The sequence below is a fragment of the Microcebus murinus genome, chromosome 1 (genome assembly GCF_040939455.1).
Source record: "Microcebus murinus isolate Inina chromosome 1, M.murinus_Inina_mat1.0, whole genome shotgun sequence".
In the NCBI taxonomy this organism is placed as follows: Eukaryota; Metazoa; Chordata; class Mammalia; order Primates; family Cheirogaleidae; genus Microcebus; species Microcebus murinus.
In genome coordinates this window covers 32,429,433-32,455,136 of record NC_134104.1, presented here as the reverse complement: position 1 = coordinate 32,455,136, position 25,704 = coordinate 32,429,433, and positions in this window count along the sequence as shown.

The window sequence follows — 25,704 nt, the reverse complement described above, 5'->3', positions numbered from 1 at the left end:
AACTGCAATAAAGCTAGTACACTTGGAATATAGTGAGTGAAGATATGTATGAAACTAGATGAATCTAGAAGTAGGCAGGGGCAAGATATGTCAGACTTTTAAGCCTAGTATGGATTTTTAAAAAGTCTTATACTAATTAAAATGTTGAACTATCAAACAATTTAAGGAAGGGTATACATTTTGGGTAAAGAATGGATTGGAAGAAATTAACAATCGAATCAAGAAAAGTAGAAAAGGCACTCTTTATTTGGACTGGAAAGAGATAAGGCTAGAATTGTGGTAGTAGAGATGAAAAGAATGAAATGATTTGAAATACATTTTGGATTAGAATCAAGAAGACTTGTTACATATTAGATAATAAGAATAAGGGAGAAGGTGATAGCAAGGAGGACCCTCAGTTTCTGGCTGGGGAATTTGGGTGGGTGAAGATAACAGTCATTGAGGTGCAGAATATTGGAGTTAAAACAGGTTTAAACAATGGGCAGTGATCATGAATAAATGTTGAAAGTACGTTTAAGATATTCATCAGAGAGAGTGAGGGGAGTTAGTTTAGAAAACTAGTTAGTTTAGAAAAGAACATTTACATTAAGGAGTTGGAAATTTGATGGTATTACAAGTTGTCAGAGCTAACCAAGTCAGATATACAGAGATGGTGAAAATAGAAGGGTCTAGGACTGATTTTCAGGGAACTTCAACATTTACAGGTCAGGTAGTACTGACAAATCAATGAGGTATATTGAAAAGCTCCCAGAGTTGAAATATACCAAGTAAATGAGAGGAAATTACATAGTATACTTTTTTTAAAATTTATTTTAAAGAGTGCTCTGGAGTTAAACTATCTAGGTACAACTCTTGTGTCTCACACTTTCTGGTTCTGGGTTTATTGTGAAGTATGTTATTTAACTTCTTTATTCTATAATTTCCCCCTGGTAGTCGGTGACAATAATAGAGCCCATCTCACAAGATTGCTGACAGGACTAGCAAGACTATATTTTGCTAATTTTTGTGTTCTCAATAACTTTGATGTATAGAACTGATTGGGCATATAATAAAACCCCAATATATCCTAAAGTTACTACTATACTTATTGAAAATTGTACACTGGGGTTCATTTGTGACTTTAGCCCAAAAGGATATAATGGAATTTGGGAGACATAATTAAGAATGAAAATACTTGAAGAGTGACTGAAAATGAGAAAATTAATGAATGTACAATCAGTTATTTCAAGAAAGTTATCTGTTAAGGAGCATAGAAAACTAGGACAGTAGCTGGAGAGAGATGTGCAGCAAGAAAATGTTATTAAAACATGGGATAAAGTAGAAAATATTGTCATCCTGAATGGAATGTTCCAGAAGATATAAAATGGGGTAACAATGGGGTCAATTTATTGGAAAGACAGAGGGAGGGGTCCAAAGTATCCATGGAAGCACATCTTTTGATGGAAGATGAGACAGCTCCTCTTTGTAAAAACCAGTAAAGAAAAAGAGAATGGGGCCAGATGAAAACAAATGGTCATATTTGGGGAGAGGAGAATGATATATGGATATTTTCTTTTATGCCTTCTATCCATGTAGCCATTTAACAATTTTTATTGAATACCTATTATGTACCACACACCATGTTAAATACTGTGGGACATAGGAATATAAAAATATGCACTAGAAACATTCTCTTTAATTATAGACCTTATATTATTAGAAGGTAGAGAGACATATGATACTCCCAATAAATATGTAAAATATGTAGTATTTTAGATGATCAGGGCTGTGAAGAGAAATGAAGTCAGGAATGAGACTAGAGAATTCTGGAGAGGTTTCATTTTTAAATAAGATGATCATAAAAGATCTCACAGAGAATGTGAGATACAAAGGAGGTGAAGAGTGATGCAGATATCTGGAGAATGGACATTCCAGACTGAGGGAAATATAAAGTTCCTAATATAAGAATATGCCTGGAGTGTTCAAGGAAACTGGAGGCTTTTGTGCTTCCAGCATAGGGAGTAGCTTTTACTCCAATGGACACAAGAAGACATCAGAGGTTTAGGAACAAAGCATTAACATTATTTTAATATTTAACAGGAAGCCTCTGGCTGCTATATTGAAAATAGACTGAAGTAGGTGAGGACGGAATCAAGAGACCACTTAAGGCCGGGCGCGGTGGCTCACGCCTGTAATCCTAGCTCTCTGGGAGGCCGAGGCGGGCGGATTGCTCGAGGTCAGGAGTTCGAAACCAGCCTGAGCAAGAGCGAGACCCCGTCTCTACTATAAATAGAAAGAAATTAATTGGCCAACTAAAAATATATATACAAAAAATTAGCCGGGCATGGTGGCGAATGCCTGTAGTCCCAGCTACTTGGGAGGCTGAGGCAGCAGGATTGCTTGAGCCCAGGAGTTTGAGGTTGCTGTGAGCTAGGCTGACGCCATGGCACTCACTCTAGCCTGGGCAACAAAGCGAGACTCTGTCTCAAAAAAAAAAAAAAAAGAGACCACTTAGAGAATAAGTAGAAGGGTTTTGGATTGAAGGCATTGATAAATTTAAAGAATTGAAATAATCTAAGCTTGATCCAGGGTGGTAGTGGTGAATTTAATAAAAAATATGATTCTGGATATGTACTTGCAGTGTATGTAATGAAATTCTAAATATATTGTGAAGATAGAGTCTATAGGATTTATGAACTAATTGAATGTGGGTAGTGAGAAAAAATAGGAGTCACGAATGACTCTGAGATTTTTAGATGAATAACTGAAGAATGGCAATCTCATTACTAAAGTGAAGAATTTGGGGGTGTAGGTGGAGAGAGAATGTAAGGATTGTGCATTTTCTTGTTAAGTATAAAATAATCATTAGATATCTAGGTAAATGTGTGGAGTGTCCAAATTTATATATTAAGTCCAGAGTTGAGAGGAGAGTTTTAATCTGGAAATATAAATCTTATAAGGCATCATATGGAAGGCATTTAGAGTCATGAGATTAGATGAGACCATGGAGGAAGTGAGCAAAGACAGAAAAAATTCAAGAACTGAAATCTACGGCACTTCAAGTTTTTGAGGTCAGAAAAATGAGCACTAACCAACAAAAGTGACTGAGAAGGAGCAGTGATTTCAGGAAAGGAAGAAAATCAACTCAGTGTAGTGCCCTTGACACCAAATAAAAGAGTGTTTTAAGAAGGAAGAAGTGAGACGAACAATGTCAAGTATTACTGATAGGTGAAGCAAGATGCTGAGAACTGATCCTTGGATTTAATAAAGTGAATGTAATTGGTGAAAACTTGAATGAATTGGGCTCAAAAAAGAACGGGGCTGAAGGAATTAAAGACAATTGTCTGAAGAGTTTAGCTTTAAAAGAACAGCTAAGTGGAGGGAGGAAACAGGGTCATAATACTCATGCTAATAAAAATGTCCAGTACAGAGGGCAATGGGTGCTGTGGAGAGAGGGGATGGAAACCAGTGCACAGGCTGCTTCTGAAATAGGCGGCACAGTTATCGCCGAGATGGACAGGGAAGCAGTGAGGATGAAAATTTAAGAATCATGTCAATCTCATAAAATGTATGTTACAGAGAACAGGAGAAAAATATTACCAGGGAAACATGATAAAAGAAAAAAAAAACTGGATACTGAAAGCCTAGATGAGGTTAGAGGGTTAGAGATCATGAAGTATAATGATACTAGTACTATTGTTTATGTGAATCTTCTACAGGAATGTTTATCTTTTGTAGTACAATTATGAAGAAGGCAGATTTGGGGGTTAATTGAAGGCTACTGTGTTATAATTAGAAGCAAAGAAGATGAAGATAAACTGAAGCTCTATATTAGGTAGTGATTACATTTTACTAGAGTATCATGGATGGACATGAAGACAGGCGAAGAGAGTGATGAGATGATGGATAGAGTGAAACTGGAAGGGCCATTGGATTATACAAAACAATAACATGAAAAATTCATTGTAGTACAACTCGAGAAAGAGAGTAGAAAAGCCTGATTTTCACCAGAGACTAGGATTGTTGAATTAATCATTCCAGAGGTGGAATAAGTGATGATAACAAAGCTCCAGGGTATGACTATGATACTAAGTGAAGAAAAAGGTGACTTGAGATAAAACAAACAAACAAAACGAAAAACACCTCAAGGAATTTAGAAGCCAAAAAGTTCTGGAAATGTTTAGGATTATGGTAGAATCAAGGATAAAGATAAGGTGATTACTTTTGTTCTGAAGTCTTCAGTTAAAGACAGGAAAGTAGTGTTTAACAGTATAAGAGTAGAGAAGGAGAAAAGAGGAGGTGGTTTAATAGCATAAATCACATTTCTAAAGCTAAGGATGATTACTGCAGGCCAAATTACTTCATTTCATGGCCAGTTGGTGTTTGCTACAATGAATGTAGTTGGTGTTTCTCAGCAATGAGTGCATATTTGAATCCACGGGGAGTTTTTTAAAAAATTCCTAAGCCAGTTTTTATCACTGAAAAATTTGTGTTTATTTTATCTGAGGTAGGGCTGAAGGCAAGTAGTTCTAACATACAGCTAACCAGAGAACTACTTTGTACCTCATTCCACTATGCATTACTATATTTTCTCCTCCAGAGACTTTGTGGTCACATGGTTAGAAGTGTCGCCTGAAAACCAGTACATTGGGTTAGAGGTCAGACAGGACTTTATTCAGGCTGTTTCCTCCTCCTGGATTGCCTTCCCGTAATTTCTCATGTCTAATCTCTAAACCTACATCCTGGAAGTTCCCTCTCTTTCCAATGGATTTCCAAAGTACTTTATAGACACTACCTCAAAGTGACATATGCTTATGGTATTCTATTTCAAATTGCATTTTTACTGTACATATAAATAGGCTTAATGAAAATCCACACTGAGGATATTACATCTCATCTTTGAATTTCCTAAAACTCCTAGCACAGTATTTTGCACTTAGAAAGTGCTTATTATGTGCTGAATGAGTAAATGTATACCTGAGTCTATAAGTGGCATTTGCCTATGTTACAAGTAGTTGACTCTTTGGATGAAATTTTATGTATTATTAAATTGTATCAAGATTTAACCTAGAGTAGCTGTTTGGTTTTTTTCCAGCTATTATGAAACAAAATGGTAGTCAATAAATGCTTGAATTGCCTATTTTATAATTGCAATAAATTTCAGAGATCCTTATTACCTAGGTTTAAATTATGAAAAAGTATGCTTTAACTGACTAAGCTATATCTGCTTTAAGGCCATAAAAACTAACAGAACTAAAACAAGTCCTATCTGTGAAATTATTTAACTTTTAAATTTTGGTTCAATGGGTGAAATCTAGTTCATTTCCAGTTTCTTGAGTTAAGCATTATGAGATTAAAGCTAAATATCAGAAAGTCATAACTTTGTTCTTTGATGTGCTAGGCTATCAGTTGTGTAGGCTCTCATGGTAACAACAGCAATAGAAAACTAATATTCCATTCCTTTAATAGCAATCCTTTTGTGGGGTTTTAAATGCAATTTAAAAGGATACATTTAAAATGTCTTCTGATCAGAATTTTTTATGTTTAGTTTTACCTTTGAGCTCAAGTATCACTGCATCTTTCACTTATAGTCAAGGCCAATAGCATGATGGCACTGTCAGAAAAGTAGTAAAGATGAAATTAAATTCGCTACCTTTTTCCTTTTTAATCCTGTTTTCAAAACTGCTTAGAGGCCCTTCAGAAACACTGCTGTTTACAAGATTACCAAATTGGTGGAAAACATTGAAACATTAAAATGTTGAACTGCTATAGTATCTCATAAACACATTCATAAAGAAAGGCAGAGCCAATTAAAAAAAATAAATTCCTCATGTACTGTAAGACAAATTGCTGCAAGCCAACCAGAAAAAATAATAGAGCTGTCAAAACAATATAATTTCTGTGCACAAACCAAAGCATACACAATGTAATAATAGAATGAAGATCTTCTGAATAAATACCTAGTCAGGAATGAACTGCAGGGGAAAATACATTTATTTAGAACTCACTTAGTTCATGGAAACAAATGTCTGCTTATAAGTTTGTAATATTTGACAAGGGAAAGATTATAGCTCAGTCATGGCCTCCAATAACTTAAAATATTAGAAGCTTTAGACCTTGCTCAGTTAAATGAGTTACCCAAATGTTCACCTTTCACAGATTGATAACCTGGCTATAGACTAGGACACTTCACTATCTCTAAACTGATGAATGATCAAGGCATTTAACTTGATAGATCAGGGTCTTTTGCTAAATAAATTAAAGCAAATAGGAGTAACTGAGCAGGCTGTTGGCTGGTCTAATGGGTATTTGTCAAATTAATCTCAGTCAGTGATTGTGAAGAGATGTGTTTCAATTCCATTCTGTTCATCAGGGGACAAAGTCTGTTCTTGAATTCTGAATGGTTGCAGAGCATTCATTTAGATAAGTGAAATATAAGATCACACAAAAGCAAAGGGTGGAGCTACCTTTTAGCCACACAGAGCTGTAAACACGGGCTCAAACAATATATACCAGTATCTATAACAAGGCATCATGTGTGTAGGCATCCATGCAGATTCTTTGATTTACGAAGTAAAGGAACAGAGGTTCACCTGGTTGAGGTAGACACCATATTAGGATTTGGGAGAAACCATTTTTCTTGAAGCTAAAATTACAGAGATTGCTTAGCAAGATAACACCTTAAGTTCAAATCAGCAGAAACATGTGGAAAGATTTTACTATTTTAGAAGAGAGATTATGAGAATCAGTCATGTCAAAGGGATTATTTCTGGAACATAGAAAACTTCAGATGGAGCTAGAGTGATTCAGCAGTAAATAAGGAAACAATAAGATTTTATCTGGAATTCAAACATAAATAGGAAAACCAGATGAGTAGAAGACTTTATTTGGGGCAATTTAGCAAAAACTAGGTGATCTCTACTATCATTTCCTAAGACTAGAAAAATATACTGCTGCATTCTCACTCACTGTGGTTAAGCCCAGTTTGTCTTCTATACAAGTGTCTTTAACTTGCTAAGTTATTTCACTTTGCCTCTTTATATGACCAGGTGACTGATTCCAGTGTTAAATATTTTCTCCACATGACTACAGCCAAAAATATAGTACCATTCTCCTGAAACTCATGCAATTCTAAATGTCATGACTCTACTTTCTGCTACAAATGACTTTGATCAGATAAACTGTTAATCAGTGATAGGTAATCATTTTCTTACTCATCTAGACAACATTATATTTGCAAGTAGGTTAAATGTATCTATTTTTGGGAAGTTTCTAATCAGTGACCCCATGCTAGAGATTTCAACCTCACTGATTGTTTCACAACAAAGATATCTGGGGTGAGGAAAAAGTCTTAGTATTACAGAAATTTGACTTGCTATCTACTCTGTCTACCTTTGTGCCCTTTTCATATTAATTTAAACTATATAAAGAAGTCAGAGGTAGAACTGCTGACTCAGGAGAGAGTTGAAATGCTGCTCAATTTGCCATATTTTCCTCTACTCAGTATCTTCTTCTAATCAGCTCCATGCTGTGAGAGACATTATCATTGATGAGGCTGATGAAGGATAGCCCCACCTCCTGCTGTCTGCTTTCCCTTAAACTCCTTTTCCATATGCAGAGAGCTTATAGAGAGAATATTGACTATCCTCTAGGGGTCATGAGTTCTGTTTTTAGTGTGTTGAGTTTGAGATGCCATTGAGAAATTTAAAATAAGAAGAAAAATGTTACATATGTAGGTTTCTAGTTTAGAGAGGAAGTGTAGGCCAGAGCAAAGCACGTGTTAGCTATCCACTTACATGTAGTAATTAACTGTGCTCATTTATATTAGTAATTAATGAATATGTCCCACTGAATCTTTCTGACAATACCATAAGAACCATTATAATGGTCATTATAATGAGACCAACAAAAAAAAAAGAAAGAAAGATTGAGCTCTTTCCATGGTGGCAAACCTAGTGTTGGAGGTCAGATCTGAACACAGGGAGATTGGAAAATGGATTCATATTCTTAATCACTATATTATGTCACTTCTCATGAATGAGAGTGCTTAAAAACTGAATGGAGATTGATTAAAGAACCCATGATTGAGCTTTTAGAAACTCCAACATTTAAAGGCAAGAAGATAAGTCCAAAGAAAAGATTAGGAAGGAGAATCCAGAAAGACAGGAAGGAAACCGGAAATATGTGATGTCTTGAAAATTAAGGTAGAGTATTGTAAAAAGTAGAGGATGTGAGATAAGATCTAAAAGGAAAAAAAACTTTGGGTTCAGAGACCTCTAGTTTACTGGAGACTTTAGTGAGACCCTTCATAAAAAATTAGAGGCTGCAGATAATTTAGAGGGAATTGAGGAGTGAGTGGAAAGTGTGGTGGAACAGAGAAGAGGCAACTCTTTCTAAACCTTTGACTTGGACAATAAGAAAAGTAGTTTATAACTAGAATGGATAAGGAGGAAGTTGCTTCATTTTCCTTTAATAGTAGAGATTAGAGTGTTTTTTGAAAAATAAGGATCCAGTTCAAAAGAAGAGGTTGACCTCTGCACTGGTCATCAATGGGCACATTATTAACTCAGTTTTCAGACATTCTACTCTCCTTTATCACTCACCACCCCAGCTCAGCTTTTTCTCTGATTTCTTCTCAGCTCCCTGGCTTTTTGAGGTAAGAGTGCCTCAGACATCAAACCATGAACAATTCGCTTTCTTCTCTGGCTTCATGCAATCCCTTGATCATCTTATCCAACTTTTCTAACACTTTCTTGTAATTTAATTCTTAATATTTTTGTCACATATGTTCTCCCCACACTCTTCCTCATATCAGTATATGATTATTTCACACCTCTATCTGTTCAGCCCAAAACACGTGAAGTCACTCTTGGCTCCTTTCTTTGCCTTCTATCTCTCTTTCCATTCGTCAGTAAATCCCATGGTTCTAGCTTTAAAATATATCCAGAAATGTAACCAGTTTTACCACATCCCCTTGATACCACGCTTGTCCAAGTTGGACCTTTTCTTATTCAACTTACCACGATAGGTTCCTACCTTTTCTTCCTGCCTTTATGTGTCTCCACACACACTTTAAATCTGAGCAGAGCAGCTGGATTTATCCCATTAAAAGATGAGCCAAGTCATGTCTCTATTTTAAGAAACTGAGGTATATTTTACAGAAAGTGAAATGCTTAGATGATAAGTATAGAGTTGGGTGAATTTTAGCAAATACACACTTCTATGAAGAGATAAAATACTCTATCTTTTGTGCTGTCTTCATGTGTAGCTTAGCATTCTGACACTGATGTAACAGGTCCTATAAGCAGATTTCTGGAACTTCACTTCCACGCAGTTTCCTCTTATGTGTCTTCTCAACCCAGCTAAATGACTTTTCTTTTTGGACTTCTCTTCCCTGTGCTGTGGTGCACAAAATGCTTCCAGGTGAAAAGATAGGGTGATGGTGGGGCTCACCTTGCTAGTTTTCCTTCAAAAGTCACTGTTTTGTGCTGCCTCATGTGCAGTATCTGGCAGTATCTATGCCTACTCATGTGATATTGTTGCTCACTTTGGCATAAGGGCTTTTGGTAAATAGAATCACTGCCTGTACTTTGAACCATAGTTTTGCATTGATGCTTGTCTCATAAAACTTAGCTCATTTGGGCAGCTAGTTATATGTGTTTACATTACCCTTCATACAAGACTGTAAACTTTTCAACAGTAGAAAGCAACATGCTATAAATATTTATGGAGTTGAATTGACTATATCAGAGAATAAGAATGAATTTTGATGATTATGATTTTATGGTGAACTGTAGGCCCAAGAGATGAAGAAACCTGTTTAATTTTTAATTACTTTTGGGATGTTGTGGGTATCTAATACATATTTATTGGCTGACAGACAGGACAGGCTCTATAATAAGGAACCCATTAACAGTTGAGTTAAACATTCAGAAGTTTTCAGTTTTTGCTGACATTCTATTTCTGTCTTCACAACTAAATCCTATGCAAATACCTTCCTTTTTATGGTGAGTCGATATGAAAATGAGACTCCTATTCTGGCCAGTGTGTGAATGGTCCCTGTTGAGTTAATTCAAAAAAGAACAATCATGAAAGGAAACCATTTGCTGTTGCTGTTATTTGTTGTTATTTTATCTGGAAGGAAAATCCTGTTTGCTATAAAGTAGCTTGATTAGAAGTGTAGAGTATCTGCAAGGATAGACCATTTAAATTGCTTTCTCCAATGGGTTAGGTAATCTGTAAAAACAAAATAAAACATATACACTAATGAGAAATAGAATGAAAGGAAATTGATTTTCTGACCATTGATCCTAACCAACTACTCATAAATTTAACAAAGTGTTCATGGGGCCACCTATACAACTGATTGTGTAAGTTTGTTATCTATGGTGTAATACATGAAAGAAATCAAATCAGTGCTCAGATCTGGTGAAGTGAAGTTATCTGTAGGTCTGCTTTTATGAGGCTTTACCCCATGGTATATTTTGAATTTTGTAGTATTGCTGGTTAAACTATTAGTCAATCCTATTAATATTTGTACTACTTCATTTCAAATGGAAATACTTCATTTCAAATGTACTACCTCATTCAAAATACTTCATTTTTTTTTTTTTTTTGTAATACTGGCCAGGCAGATAGTATTGCCATAATAAATACACCTGCCTCCCAGTTTCTAAAGGTGCTATGAATATTATCTTAGGACTATATAACAAAGCTTGCCAGATTTGCAAATGAATGCCTTCTTGAAAATAGCATTGTTTGGAACATCTTGTAAACAATAATGTAAGAAATATGTATGCTGCCATTGACTATGCACATAAGTTTTGTTTCATTCCAATGTAGAAATAATGGATAAATATTAAAATTACATTGCTCCAGAAGTGTATTTTATTTATAATGCATGCCACACCTAAGGCCACTACCTTTTAAGAAACAGAATAATACAAATCTTCTGTGCTTGAGGTTGCTGACTTGTTCTAGACCCTCTGACACTACTAAACCACTCACAATTTTTGAAACATAAGAAGTAATCTTGCCAATTACATCTAAAGGGCTATTTAAGCAACAAGACAGGGCACACTTTAAGAAAAATTGGTATAATTATGACTAGATATCCTAAGAGTTGTTTCTGTTGTTTTGCTGTTTCTGATATAGACTTGAACTCTTTGTAATGCTAACATACTTTTAGGTTGCATTTCAATTATTATCAATGCAAGATCCTAAGGAGAATTTATTTGTGGTGTTTTCTAGACAATTATATAGAACTAGCATCCTTAATAAGCACTTTTGTTATTAGAATTAACCTAATGTGGTTATGCTTTAGAAAGGTCAAGAAGTTAATACCTACACAACCAAATGCTGGAGATCCCAAAGGGAAGGGAAAATGAAGAAGAAAATGTGCTTTCTCAATATAAGAACCTCATTACCATACAGAGGTGATTTCTATAAGTTGGAGAGATACCAAGGAACAGATATGGGAGACGAACAAAATAAAACACCTAAAATGTCAAACTCCAGCAATGTAAGTCAGTGTTTCATGACTCTACATCTTAAAATAAATTAGATAAGTTTTTTTAAAAAAATACCTATGTAGCAACCCCATCCTCCACCCCACTATGTTCTGATTTAATTGGTCTAGGCCCAGTTTAGACATTGCTTGGCCTTAAAATCCCCACAGGTAATGCTAATGTCCTAACAGGGTTGAGAAGCACACAAATCTCTTTGATGAAAATGCTATCGTGAAAACTAGTACAAAAAAATTGGGTAAGGATTTTATTATATCTATGTGTGTGTGTTAGAACAAGAGTGAGACAAAAATATCAGTTTTCTCTTTTATAGTAAAAATATTGGTACTAATTCTGGACTCCTCCTTTTTTCTCATTTCCTTCTTAGAAAAAATTTGAAAATGAAGGATTCAAATATGTGGCTTCTGTGGATGGATTATAGGGCAACATGCCAAGCTAACCCCAAATTACCCACAGCTAGGATTAAATATGTTTATTACAGCTCCTTACTTAATTCTTCCTACTTTGTGATACTCTTGTAGAAAAGGGATCACTCAAAATATTGAGATTTATTGTTTGTTTAGATAGATCCATGGAACCACAAGCTTAATAGAGAACCAATGTTTTCTTTTCTTTTCTTTTTTTTTTTTTTTTATGCATCTATAGTTTTTGGGGAAAAACCAGCACACACAATGCAGGTTGTGATGATTCTCTAACAGAATTTCCCAATTTAAGTCCTTGCAAGATAGCATCACCATTTAATTGGGCAGGTAGTTAGGGAAAGACTCAGTACATTTACTTCTGTGATACTTAAAAATGAGGGAAGAGATTTTTGAGTGACATATGGAAAACACAGTCTTCACGTAGCACATCTATTGTTTTCTACAGCCAGAGCTTGTCTATTAATCCTGCTTATGTGGTGAGAATTGGTGCTTGCTGGGCTATAATGTTCACTTTAGGCTACCTTCCTCCCCTATTATACCTCTTAAATGAGCTAATCTTACCTCTGTATAGACAAGGAAAACTTGTCCTGCTCTGTTACTGTGTTTGCCTTAAAGGCAGTTGGCAGAGGAGAAAATGAATGTCATACAACACTGTGTATTACCTGATGGTTATTCATTTGACATGTTTATATTTCTCCCCAGGCATACCAATTAAGAGAGTTCATCTGCCTGTGTTAAAAAATTGACTTAGAATGGGCTGCTAGAACCAACCACAATGCCCAAGGTCATTATCTAATAGAGTAAATTGTCCAATTACAGAGGAAGTTGCAGAAACAATAGGGGAAACGTGATAAAAACACTTTTAATTAGTGTTGTTTCACTAATAGGCTGACTCCTTCCCACACTGTCTGGACAACAAGATTTAGCTAATCTTTTCATTTCTTCAGGGTGAAGTCTTGGCAAGATCACGGTTGTGGGAGGTGCTAATATGTGTCTCAAGGCTGTCCGTCACATCCCTACAAAGTGCTTGCACTAAATACTAGACATCTATTAACAAACTGAATCCTTTCAACACCCTGAGGAGGTAGAAACTAGTATTGTCCTCATTTTGTAGGTAAAGATACATATTGAGAAAAGAGCAGAAAGAACTACTGTGTTTCCCTGAAAATAAGACAGGGTCTTATATTTCTTTTTCCTCAAGAAGACACCCTAGGGCTTATTTTCAGGGGATGTGCTATTTTCCCCTGAGAGCCTCAGCTTGCAGCACCCACAGGATGGCCAGGACCTGACAGGGGGAACCGACCTTGTTGGTGGGGCTGCCCGCACCTTTCCGGTTACCTCTGGGATATTAGCTGTCATGATGGAGCAGATGAGAAAGGCTGCTCATTTTCATTATGGCTCCACAAGGAAATGCATGGGTTGTGCAGATACACTGCGTAACCATGCCCATCACTAGGCCTTATTTTCAGGGAAACAGTATTAGTTCAGTTATTTCAGAACTTGAAATGGTTTCAGACAGAAAAAAAAACATTCTTTGCTAAATATTTATCATTGTGGCAGGTTGAATTGTATCTCCTAAAAATATATGTTCAAATCCTAAGCCCCAGTACTTATAACTATGACGTTATTTGAAAATAGGATATGTGTGTAAGTAATCAAGACGAAGTCACTTTGGATTAAGGTGGATCCAATGACTGGTGTTTTTATAAGATAAAGGAGGAGAATTTGGAGACAGAGACCCAAACACACACAGAGGGAAGGTGACCATGGGAAGATGAGGACAAAAATTGAAGCAATGCAGTTACAAGACAAAGCATGCTAAGGATTGTAGGCAACCACCAGAGGCAAGGAAGAGAAAGGAAGGATTCTTACATACAGTTTTCAGAAAGATCATGGCCCTGTTGGCACCTGGTTTTCAGATTTCTAGCCTCCAGAAATTTGATTAAACAGTTTTCTGTTGTTTTAATTCACTTGGTTTGTTGTGGCAGTTCTGAGAAACTAATATAATCTTATCCTTGTGCAGTGTTGTTTTTGTTCAATTATATGTATACCAAGAAAAAGAATTGCATATTATATTTATCTTCCTCATTTCTTTTTAAAAAATTTTTTATTTCAAAATATTAAGAGGGTATAAATGTTTTTGATATGTGGTTTAAGTCAGGGCTATAAATGTGGCCATCACCCAAACAGTGCTCATTATACCCATTAGGTAGGTTCTCACCACCTCTTCCCCCCACCCCTTGCTTGATTTCCAATGACTTTAACTTCCTTTTGTGCATTTGTATGCCCATTAGTTAGTTTATTAAACAGTACATGTGGTGTTTATTTTTCTACTCCTGAGATACTTTGGTTAGGATAATGCTCTCCAGTTCCTTCCAAATTGCTGCAAAAGGCATTAATCCATCCTTTTCTGTGGCTGACAAATACTGTATGGTACTAATCTACTCATGAACTGATGGGTACTTGGGTTGATTCCACATCTTTGCAATTGTGAATTGTAATGCAATAAACATTTGGGTGCAAATATGTTTTTTATAAAATGAGTTCTTTTCTTTTGGGTAGATACTCAATAGTGGGGTTGTTGGATCGAGTGGAAGATTTACTTTTAGTTCTTTGAGTAATTTTCATACTGTTTTCCATAGAGGTTGAACTAATTTGCAGTCCCACTAACAGTGTATACATGTTCCTTTCTCTCTACATCCATGCTAGCTTCTATTATTTGGGGACTTTTTAATAAAAGACATTCTGAGAGGAGTAAGGTGGTATCTTACATGATTTTAATTTGCATTCCCTTGATGATTAGTGATATTGAGTATATGTTTCATATGTTTGTTGGCCATTTCCCTGTATTTATTTGAAAAACTTCTGTTTATGTCTTTTGCTCACCTTTTAATGGCATTGTTTCTTTCTTGTTGATTTGTTTCAGTTATGTATAGGTTCTGGATACTAGCCCTTTATTGGATGTGTAGACCGAGAATACTTCTCCCATTCTGTAGGTTGTCTGTTTGCTCTGTTGATTATTTTCTTAGTTGTGCAGAATATTTTTAATCTAATATTGAGAAGGAGGGAATCCATCACAGCTCATTATACTAAGCCAGTGCCACATTGATACAAAAGCCAGGAAAGAACACAACAAAAAAAATAAATGACAGACCAATATCCTTTATGTGTATAGATGCAAAAATCCTCAATAAAATACTAGGAAACCTAATTCAACAACATATCAAAAAAATAATACACCATGACGAAGTGAGCTTCATTCCAGGAATGCAAGGATGGTTCAACATACATAAATCAATAACTATGATTCACCACATGACAGAAGCAAAAATAAAGACCATATGATCATCTCAACAAATGCAGAAAAAGTTTAACAAAACTCAGCATACTTTTATCATGAAACTCTCAACAAACTAGGCATGGAAGGAGCATATCACAATATATGAAAAATCCACGGCCAACATCATACTGAATGGGGAAAAGTTGAAAGTATTCTGACTAAGAACTGAAACAAGACAAGGAGGCCATCAGGCTACTGTCATCAGTTATATTCAACATAGTGCTGGAAGTCCTAGCCAGATAATCAGGCAAAAGAAAGAAATTAAGAATATTCAAATCAGGAAAGAGGAGGTCAAACTATCCCTTTTGACTGATGATATGATCTTGTATCTAAAAAACCCCAAGGACTCCACAAAAATACTCCTGAAATTGATAAATAAATTCACCAAAGTCTTAGGTTACAAAATAAATGTACACAAATCAGTAGCATTTCTATATACAAATAACAATCAAGTTGAGAGTCAAATCAAACACTCCGTACCAGTCACAATAGCTACAAAGAAAATAAAATACCTGAAGAATATACTTAACCAAGGAAGTGAAAGACCTCTACAAGGGGAATTACAAAACACTGAGGAAATAAGTTGCAGATGACACAAACAAATGGAGAAAAAAATCGTGCTCATGGATCAGTAGAATTAACATTATTAGAATGTCCATACTACCCAAAGTAATTTACAAATTCAATGCAATCCCATCAAAATACCAATGGCATATTTCACATGTCTAGAAAATAAAAAACAATTCCATGCTTTATTCAGAACCAGAAAAGAGCCGAAATAGCCAAAGCAATCTGAAGCAAAAAGAACAAAGCTGGAGACATCACATTATCAAACTTCAAACTATACTCCAAGGATATAATAACCAAAACAACATGGTATTGGTACAAAAATAGAGATGTAGACCAGTGGAACAGAATAGAGAACCTGGATATAAAACCATCTACCTACAACCATATGATATTTGACAAAGCATACAAAATGCAGACTGTGGAAATGAAGCCCTATTCAATCAATGGTGCTGGGAAAATTGGATAGCCACATGCAGAAGAATGAAACAGGACTCCTAGCTCTCAGAACTCACAAAAATTCATTCAAAATGGATAAAAATCTTAAATATAAGGCATGAAAACAAAATAATTCTAGAAAACATGTAGGAAAAACTCTTCTAGACATTGGTCTAGGAAAAGAATTTGTGAATAAGACCCCAATGGCAATTATAGCAACAACAAAAATAAATAAATGGGACTTGATTGAATTAAAAACCTTCTTTCATTTATTCTCCTTTTCTATCTTCCTTCCTGTCTTTCTTTCTTTCTTCCTTCATTCCCTTTTTTCCCCTGATTTCAGAATCAACATGTTTCCCCCACATTATCTAAATATATATAAAATATACTTACTGACTTACACCTTTAGATTTCAAGTGTCTCTCTGAATTAAGTGGTCTAAAGAATTTCAGAAACATTTGATGCATCTGTAATCCTATACAGAGCAGAGTAAATTGTTGTCAGATTACAGTCCCTCAAACTGATAATCTGAGCCCTGATTAGGTAAGAGCTACTAGATTGGGAATTCTTAATTTTTCCACTTCTCTCATGGCTCTACTGCTATGACAATGGCAATGTAGTGCACACCTCTGGCCATGGTAGCTCAGAACCAATACAATAAGCCAAAAACATGGTGCAGCAAATGAAATTAGTACCACCATCACAACTTCATTGTTTGCATTTTCCAGATGTAGATGGAAAACTGTGGTCCCATTGTGCCCTGTACCCTCTCCATTCATCTCCCCATTCCAAAGATCTAATGTTCTCATTCAAACTAAATTATTACCTCTATGTCTAAGGCCAAGAAAATGTCTTAAGATTTTTTACTTTGCTTCTATTTCCATGTATATTTCCACATGGTAAAGGTTTTCTTCCTAAACACAGTAGCCATGCAACCTCTCAATTTGAGGCTTTGTACGTCCCTGTAACCTCACTATCAAGAAGCCAGTTGGAGGTATCCAAATTCCTCTGATTCTCCACTGGTTTACTCAGCTCCTTGCTTTTGTTCCATCCTACTTTGCCCTTACTCCTTCTAACTTCCAAAACATTCCACCACCACCCTTGGCATTTATGTAAACTCATCCCTCATACCTTAGAAATCATCCTTTCTCAAATTTTAATTCTTTTCCTTCTTATGAGATTTTTAAAAATTTCTCTATAGAGTCTTCCACATGAGACACCTACCTTACTCACCTCTAATTCACTTTGAAATTCATGGCATTTTTACTTTCATTTTTACCTGCTACACATGAAACTGCTGTATCAGTACCACCTCCTCAATCCTCTTCATCTCTTTCTTTCCTGGTAGAATTCCTTTCTTCCTGTTGTATCCCCTTCTCTCTGCACCACATAGCTGTCTTGACACACAGTGAAATTAAATTAGAAAAATAAGGTATTATGAGATAAAGAGACAATGTGAAAAATAACTCAATTTGAAGACAGGAAGAGAAGACAGTGAGAGTTGAAACCTGAGTACATTTTTCCCTAGTGACCTCAGCAAGTGACTTTCTCATGTGGCCCTGAGACTATAAATCACTATATCCTTACCTCTTGAGTTTCCAATGATAAATTAAATAGAAGATGCACACCTCAATTCCTACCTCTGCCCACTCCACGTGTTTGCAGAAATGGCTTCAAACCTGATTTAGTGACTTTGTACATTATCCTGGTTTTTCATGTGTGTGTGTATGAGATAAATTATGTGAAAGTTTTTAATAATGGAATGTACTGGTACTTTTTAAAGTATTACATTCTCTTATTTCTGGGAGAAATCATATTATTTTATGATTTAAAGTACTACCTGAAATCTGATAATTCCAAAATATAAGTCTCTAGCCCAAATCTCTCCTCTGATTCATCATCTAGAATGGCTTTTTGGTTGCATCAACTTGACTATACTTCAGTTCCAGGTTAGTCAATCGAACTCATACTGGGTGCTACTGTGAGAAGGAGACTATTCTGGATAATCTCCACGGGCTTGATTTAATTATCTAAATGGATTAAAACATGGACTTGTGAGAGAGGGAAAGGAATGTCTATGGATTTTGGACTTGTTCTACCAGTCCCAAGCCCTAAAATTTTATAAGCCTATTTATTGTAATACATCACTCTCTCCCTCTTTCTTTTTCTTTCTCTCCCCCAAGTGTGTGTGTATATATATATATATATATATATATACACACACACACACACAAACATGCATAGGCAGACATACATGCACATATATATCTCTATCTCCTACTGATTCTTCTTCTCTGGTTGAACTCCAACTGATGCATTTACTAAACTTCTCCACTTGGATTCCATGATAATTCAAGCTCAATATATCAGCATTTATTTAGCATTGCTCCTGGAAAAGAGCATGTGTTCATAAAGACTTCCTAAATTTGATGCATTAACAAGAGCCCCAAACTAAAACATCTTCTTCATCAATCCAGTCTTCTCTAGTCCCTGACTTGTTATTGGCATCACCATCTACCAAAAACCTATGATTCATACTAGGAAACTTCTCTCTCTTTCCAAGCTTGATTACTCAAGTTCCAACTCCTAAATAGCTCTAATGTTTTGCATCTATTTTTCATCTGGATCACCTTAGGTCACTTTAGGAAATAGCACCTGAATTAGACTCCCTCGCTCCAGTAGGCTATCTTCCCCTTTGAATACGAGTGTTCTTTCTCAAATGCAAACTTATGATCCACTTTCTTCACATTTTAAATGTTAAAAGAATTCACCATGACTTATTTGAAATTACAATTTAAATTCTTTTGCTTGGGACTAAATATACTTTGGAATTTGACTCCTGAGCACTTGTAATTTTACTTATAAATTCCTCACTCAAGGCCTAAGCTGCAGCCATATAAACAAATTCCAGTTTCTGAATTCATGGTGTTATTTCCTAACTTTGCCTTTAGTTATGCTTTTTTCTCTACCAAGAACAATTTTCCCAATTCCTTAAGTACCTACTTAAAGACAGCTCAGCCTAAAGACTACTTTTGGCTTTTTTTCCTTCAGGAAGACTTCATTACTTCTCTTCTCCCATGTGTTATGTTAGATCTTCTTCTCAGTTAAGACGCACCCTTTTCCTACCCTGTGACAGCACTTATCACCCTGTTTCCTAATCATTGCTTTCTTTATCTATCTTTCCTATGGAAATGTGAGCACTTTGAGGTTAGGAAACATGTTGAATTCAATTTTATGTTTCCAGCACTATCTTAGTGTTTAGTGGAATTTAGTCAGTGTTCAAAGGATATTTTTTGAATAAATGAATAAATAAAATATTCACCTTGAAACTCACTCTCTTTACCTGCCACATATAACCTTGTTCATTTTTCACTTAGAAACAGAGCCATGACTTCCACATCTTCCCTCTTCATCCTTCATGGAATGTACCTGACTTTACCTTGTCTTAATAGAAGCAATATTTTAATTCCTTTATTTTCTTTGTTTTTCTTCGCTTGGCACTTTAATATCTATCTTTAAAAGTAAATTTTATTTTGCATATTTAAAGTGTACAACATGATGTTTTAAGATATACATAGTAAAATGGTTATTGTAGTGGGACAAATTAACATATCCATCATCTCACATTTTTCCTCTCCCATGTTGTACATTACATATTTGAAGTTGTTCATTCTACATATTTGCTGCTTTATATCCTTTGATTTTCATATCCCCATTTCCTGTCCCCTCCCCCTGACCTTGGTAACTGCTATTTTATTCTCTTTCTAAATATACTTGACCTTTAAATGTTTTGGTTTTTTGGGGGGATTTCACATATAAGTAAGATAATGCCACATATTTATTTCTATGTCTGACATTTCACTTAGCATGATGTTCTCTAGGCTTATCCATGTTGTGGCAAATGACATTATTTTCTCCTTTTTAAAGGCTAAATAATATTCTATTGTGCATACATTTATATACACACCACAGTTTCTTTATCCATTTGCCCACTGATGGACACCTAGGTTATTTTCATATCTTGGCAATTACAAATAGTGTTGTAATAAATGTGGGAGTGCAGATATTTTTACAAGGTAGTGATTTCATTTGCTTTGGGTATATACTCAGGAGAGGGATTGCTGGGTCATATGGTCTTTCTATTTTTCATTTCTTTAGAAAGCTCCATACTGTTTTCCATAATGGCTGCACCAATCTACATTCCCACTAAAGGTTTAAGAAGGTTCCCTTTTCTCTACACCCTGTATAACACTTCTATCTCTTGTCTTTCTGATAATAGTTATTGTAACAGATGTGAGGTGGTATTTCATAGTGGTTTTGATTTACATTTTCCTGATGATTAGTGATGTTGAGCACCTTTTCATGTAACTGTTGGCCATTTTCATGGCATCTTTGGAGAAATGTCTATTCATGTCTTCTGCCAATTTTTAAAATTGGCTAATATGTTTTCTTGCTATTTAGTTATATGAGTTCTTTATAATCTTGATATAAACCCCTTATCTGATTTATAAAGCTGAAAATATTTTTTCTCAGTCTGTAGATTATCTTTTCATTTTATTATTTGTTTCTTTGCTGAGCAGAAACTTTTTAGTTTGATATAGGCTCTTTTATTTGTTTTTGTATTGTAACCTGAGCTTTTGGTGTGATATTCAAGAAATCACTTTCAAGGTCAATGTCAAGGAGGTTTTCCCCTATGTTTTTGCTAGGAGTATTATGGTTTCGAGTCCTGTGTTTAGGTCTTTTATCCATTTTGAGTTGAGTTTTGTTCATGATGTAAGATAAGGGTCCAAATTTATTATTTTGCATGTGGAAATCTAGTTTTCCCAGCACCACTTACTGAAGGGACAATCCTTTCCCTATAGCATCTTTTTGGAGCCCTTGTTGAACATTACTTTACCACACATGTTTGGATTGATATCTGGGCTCTCTATTCTGTCCTTGACTCTGTGTCTTGTAAATCTATTGTGGCACCTTGGTCTTGGAGTAAAGGTTTACTCTTTAAGGCAGGCTTGGATAAAAATTTCCCTCAAAGCTAAGGTCTGTGACATGGAGGCACCGCCCAGCATTTCAGGCTCAGGGGTTTGGGTTACAGCTGTTGCTCTGATCCTTGGGAGGAAGCACAGAGCACAGGCCAAGCTTTGGGGAAAAAGTGATGTGCTGCAGATTTGGGTCTGGGCAGTAGGGTACAGCTGGAATTTGAGCACCAGTGACAATTGGGCACAGTGGCAATATAAGCCCCAAGGGATGAAGAACCACACTGTAGTGACTCTGGACCCTAGGATAGTAGGACACAGCAGTATCCCAGACTCTATGAGGCCAGGTATAGTAGCAGCAAAGATTCTAGAAGGTTGGAGTACAGCAGTTGCTTGGGCCTGGGGGACAGTGAGAAGCATGTTGATGATTCTATTCCTCAAAAAGGGAGGTGTCTCAGCAGCTCAGACTCAAGAAGGCTAGTCTTATCCCAGGCAAGAAAGGTCCTACAGTTATTTGACCTACAGGATCAGGTGTTTCAGCTCCGTCAATGCTCTGTTTCCCTGGGACACAAAGTGTCACATAGCTCAGCCCTGAGATAAGTAGCTGCTCATCCAGGGCAACGATTCCCTGGGAGGTGATATGTAGCTTGAGCTCAGATTTGGGGGACATTGCCACTCTGGTAGGTCAGGGCACTGTTATTCTGGGAGGTGGAGCACTATGTCAGCTTAGGAACTGGGAAGTGTAACTGCTCTGGGTGGCCATGGTATGGTTTCCTAGGAAGGCTGTGTGTTACCACTTTATTTTAGGCCCTGAGAGGCAGGATGCAGCAGTTATTGGTAGGGTTGATGGAAGAGTAGGTTGCCCCACAAGGTAGAATATACAGCAGCTCATCTTGGGAATGGCAGGGCTACAGGAAGACGTGTTTCAGCATCAGCAAAGCCTCAGGGATGGGAGAGTATTGTAGCTACTCACTCTGAGAGCAGGACACACCCCAACTGTTGTCCTCGTTCCAAGAAGGTATGGAACGGTAGTTGTGTGAGCTGAGGGGGGCAGAGCACAGAATTTTCTCTTTCTTTGTGGGTAGCACGGCTGTGTGAACTCCAGGAAGCACCCTCAGCTGGGCTTAGCACCTGTTAGAACTGCAGGAGTCCCCAGTGGTGATAGTTGTAGGTGTAGGTGTCCAAGGTGGAGATAGGGGCTGCTGTGGTCTTCCTCTTCCTTACCTTTTCCCAAGAGGAAGAAGGGTCTCCTGATTCTGAGCACATCCCAACTGGGACACAGGGTGGCAAAGGTGAGGTGTTTTATTTCATTCCCTATGTGGCCATCTCAGATTTTTGTGCTGCATAGTAGGGTTTCTGCTACTCCTTTGATGTACTCTGGTGCTCTCTTTTAGTAATTTCCATCAAAATGTTGTCTGTTATTCATTCTTTTGGCTCTCTGGTTTGGGTGGGTGAGTGCTAAAGGATTCTAGTCAGCCCTCTTGCTGACATCACTCTTTCAACACCTCAGTTTCTTTTCAAACTTATAATTTTCACATTGCCTTTTTCCCTTGTTGTAATGTAAATCTCCCTTTCCTACTGACTTCATCTCAATTTTCTCACATATTGAGATATTCTCTATCTTAAAGACTTAAAATCTCTAACCTTCTTTTTTGTTAAGTTGCTGCCATATGTCTTTCTCTTTGCCAAAAATGTTATCGAATGCTTTGTCTGTAGTGAAAAGTCTCCGTTTTCTCTGCTTGCTTTCATTTCTCAACCAACTGTAGTCTAGACCTATAGTTGATTTGGTCCTTGTGCAAAATGACATTTCCAAAATGACATTTCCAAAATACCTGACAAAAATAAAAATAGTGTTTGGAATTTTGGTTAATATATTTTTTCCTTTTTTGTTGCTTTTATTCTTTGATTCTCTGTCATCACTGCTCTCTCTCAATTCTTTCTCTTCCTACTTCTACGAAGCTCTACCTAGTGGCTTTTAAAGTTCTTTTCTTTGCTTTTTCTGATTGGCTTTTGTCCAGCATTTTACATTAACCATGAATTGCTTCTGTTTTCCAGACAACTTTTAATTGCCAACAAGGTATTTTGAAGGTAATTCATACTGGAAACAAGCTTTTGAAATTTCTATCTTCTCTACTAAGTGTACTTTTTCTCATGTGTTGTGTGTTCAGGTAATACATCTCTACAAGGTGGTAATCCTGAAAGCACTTTTGGTTTATTCTGCTATATTTACTGAGCTTTCAATTATTAATTACACACTGTTAATTCCCATCAAAATGTTCTTTAAATGTGTTTCTTCTCTTCTTCTTCTCCTACATCTTTGTCTTCGTCTTCTTCTCTTCCCACTGCTTCAAGTCCTGTCACTTCTTGCCTGGGTTAGTATAGTAACCTTTTTACAAGATGCTCCTTAAAATAGTCTGTATTCCACATTGATCATATTCACTCTCTAAATTTATTACTGTAATTTGACTTATTTTAAAATATTGTCATTACTTAATGTTTATTTCATCAAATTCTAATTTATTTTGTGTTCCTAAAACACAGGAGAATGTCAACTTTTTGTAGATATGCAATAATAATTTATTTACTTGTAATTACTGAGGTATTAAATGAGAAAGAGATTTAATATCTAGTTAATATAACTCGAAAGTTCATTCTCTTTTCATTACATCAAAATAAGATAATTGTATCAGAAAAGAAATGTTCAGGCTCTCTCTGGGAAAGAGTAAAAATTTAACCAATTTACAGTCTCTTTCACAACTTGAAAGCTCTACAATGAGAAATAAAGTTCAGAATGGTAACATTGACATTAATAATAATGCCAAATATTTTTTAACCCCTACATAATGAATACTGAACTTTACATTATTATGTCATTTGATCTACAATATAGATCTATATAATAAGTAACATTCTATCACTTTGTGGCAAAGACTTCAAAAAATCTATTTTGTCTTCCTCCTAACCACATAGTCAAATATAATCTCAGCCTCCCTTACAGGCAGATATGGTTGTGTAATTAAATTTTAGCCAATGAAATGATGAACCAAAGTGATATGTGATTAACACAAATAACTTTCACACTTGATCTTGCATGTTCTTTTCATATTTCACATGACAACAATATTTAATGTTGTGTGAATATTACTCAATATTCACACAACATTGGTAGTTATTAATACAAATTGAAGATGGTATACCATTCATTCTTCTATCACTCCTCTCTACCAACTCATGTTCCCCATTCCTCCCTGCTATCCAGTCGTGGATGTCTAGGAGCATTTATTTCAGACTTTCACTGAATAAGAAATGAAAGTATACTACATAAGTCCAGGTATTAAGTAAAGGGTGAAGCTTCAATTTGAACTCATATCTGTCTGAGTGTAGAGTTCACAACTCACCAGTACTGCCTTGAGATTCAAGGAAAATACAAACTAATACATACGAGAATTTTTTCAACATCAGCTTTTAAAGCAAATGAGTTCTATTTTATAACCTCCGGTAAACAGGAAATTACTTGAAAGAAAACGATCAAACACAAATATTTCCAGTTTGTCAGTATTTTCTGTGATCTTTACATCCTGCTAAATTACCATCTGTATGGGAATTAATAGCATATCCCCTTTCTAACACAATTTTTTACTTGTTATCTTGCCACTGCAAAGTTACTATACAAGGGTTTATTAAAATCCTTTTATAAGGAGAAGGTGAATCATTATCTTTTTGTTTATTAAAGAAGTCAGGTTAACTTTATTTTTCATTCAAATTCTTAATTTCTCTTACTAATTTCTTTGACTATGTTTGTGCATTGGCACAAATTTGCAAGAAAATTTTAGTAGAGAAAAGCTCTGAGAGAAAACTGTTTTTAAAACATCATTAAACAAGAATAGTTATGATAACTAACTACTGTCTTACTAGCTCTCTTGGACCAAATGTATATTTTGATCAGCCTTTAAAAAAACACTCTGGTCAAGAAATATTAGCCAGAAATATTATAATTTTTTTAATCTACTTAAAATATAGAAACCTATTTTTCAGTTTAACTGGGTTTTTCTTTTGTTTTTACATGTTGTCACTCTTAACTGCTACTCACCTTGGAGGTGAGGCACATAGTAGAGAACATTTTCATTAGCATATAAAGTATGGAAGTACTTGTTTTGGAGAGTGGTCAGACAAGTTTTTGTCTTCCTTTACATAAGAGTAAACAGATGTTTACTCTTTATTCTACTGTCCTCTAAATTCCAGGGAGGATTTAGATTTGTTTTCTTCTGAATATTGAGGCACCTGGCTAGAGACAAGTCCAGTATTACCTGGGAGTTCTAACCAAGGTCAAGATGACTGAATAAATACATTCTCTTTATTATTATATTCAATAAAAAAGTTCCCAAAAGAAATATTTCGTAGGGAGTACAATTGGATATGGATAGAAAGTAGATCATCTCATTTCTGCAGATGAGTGTATC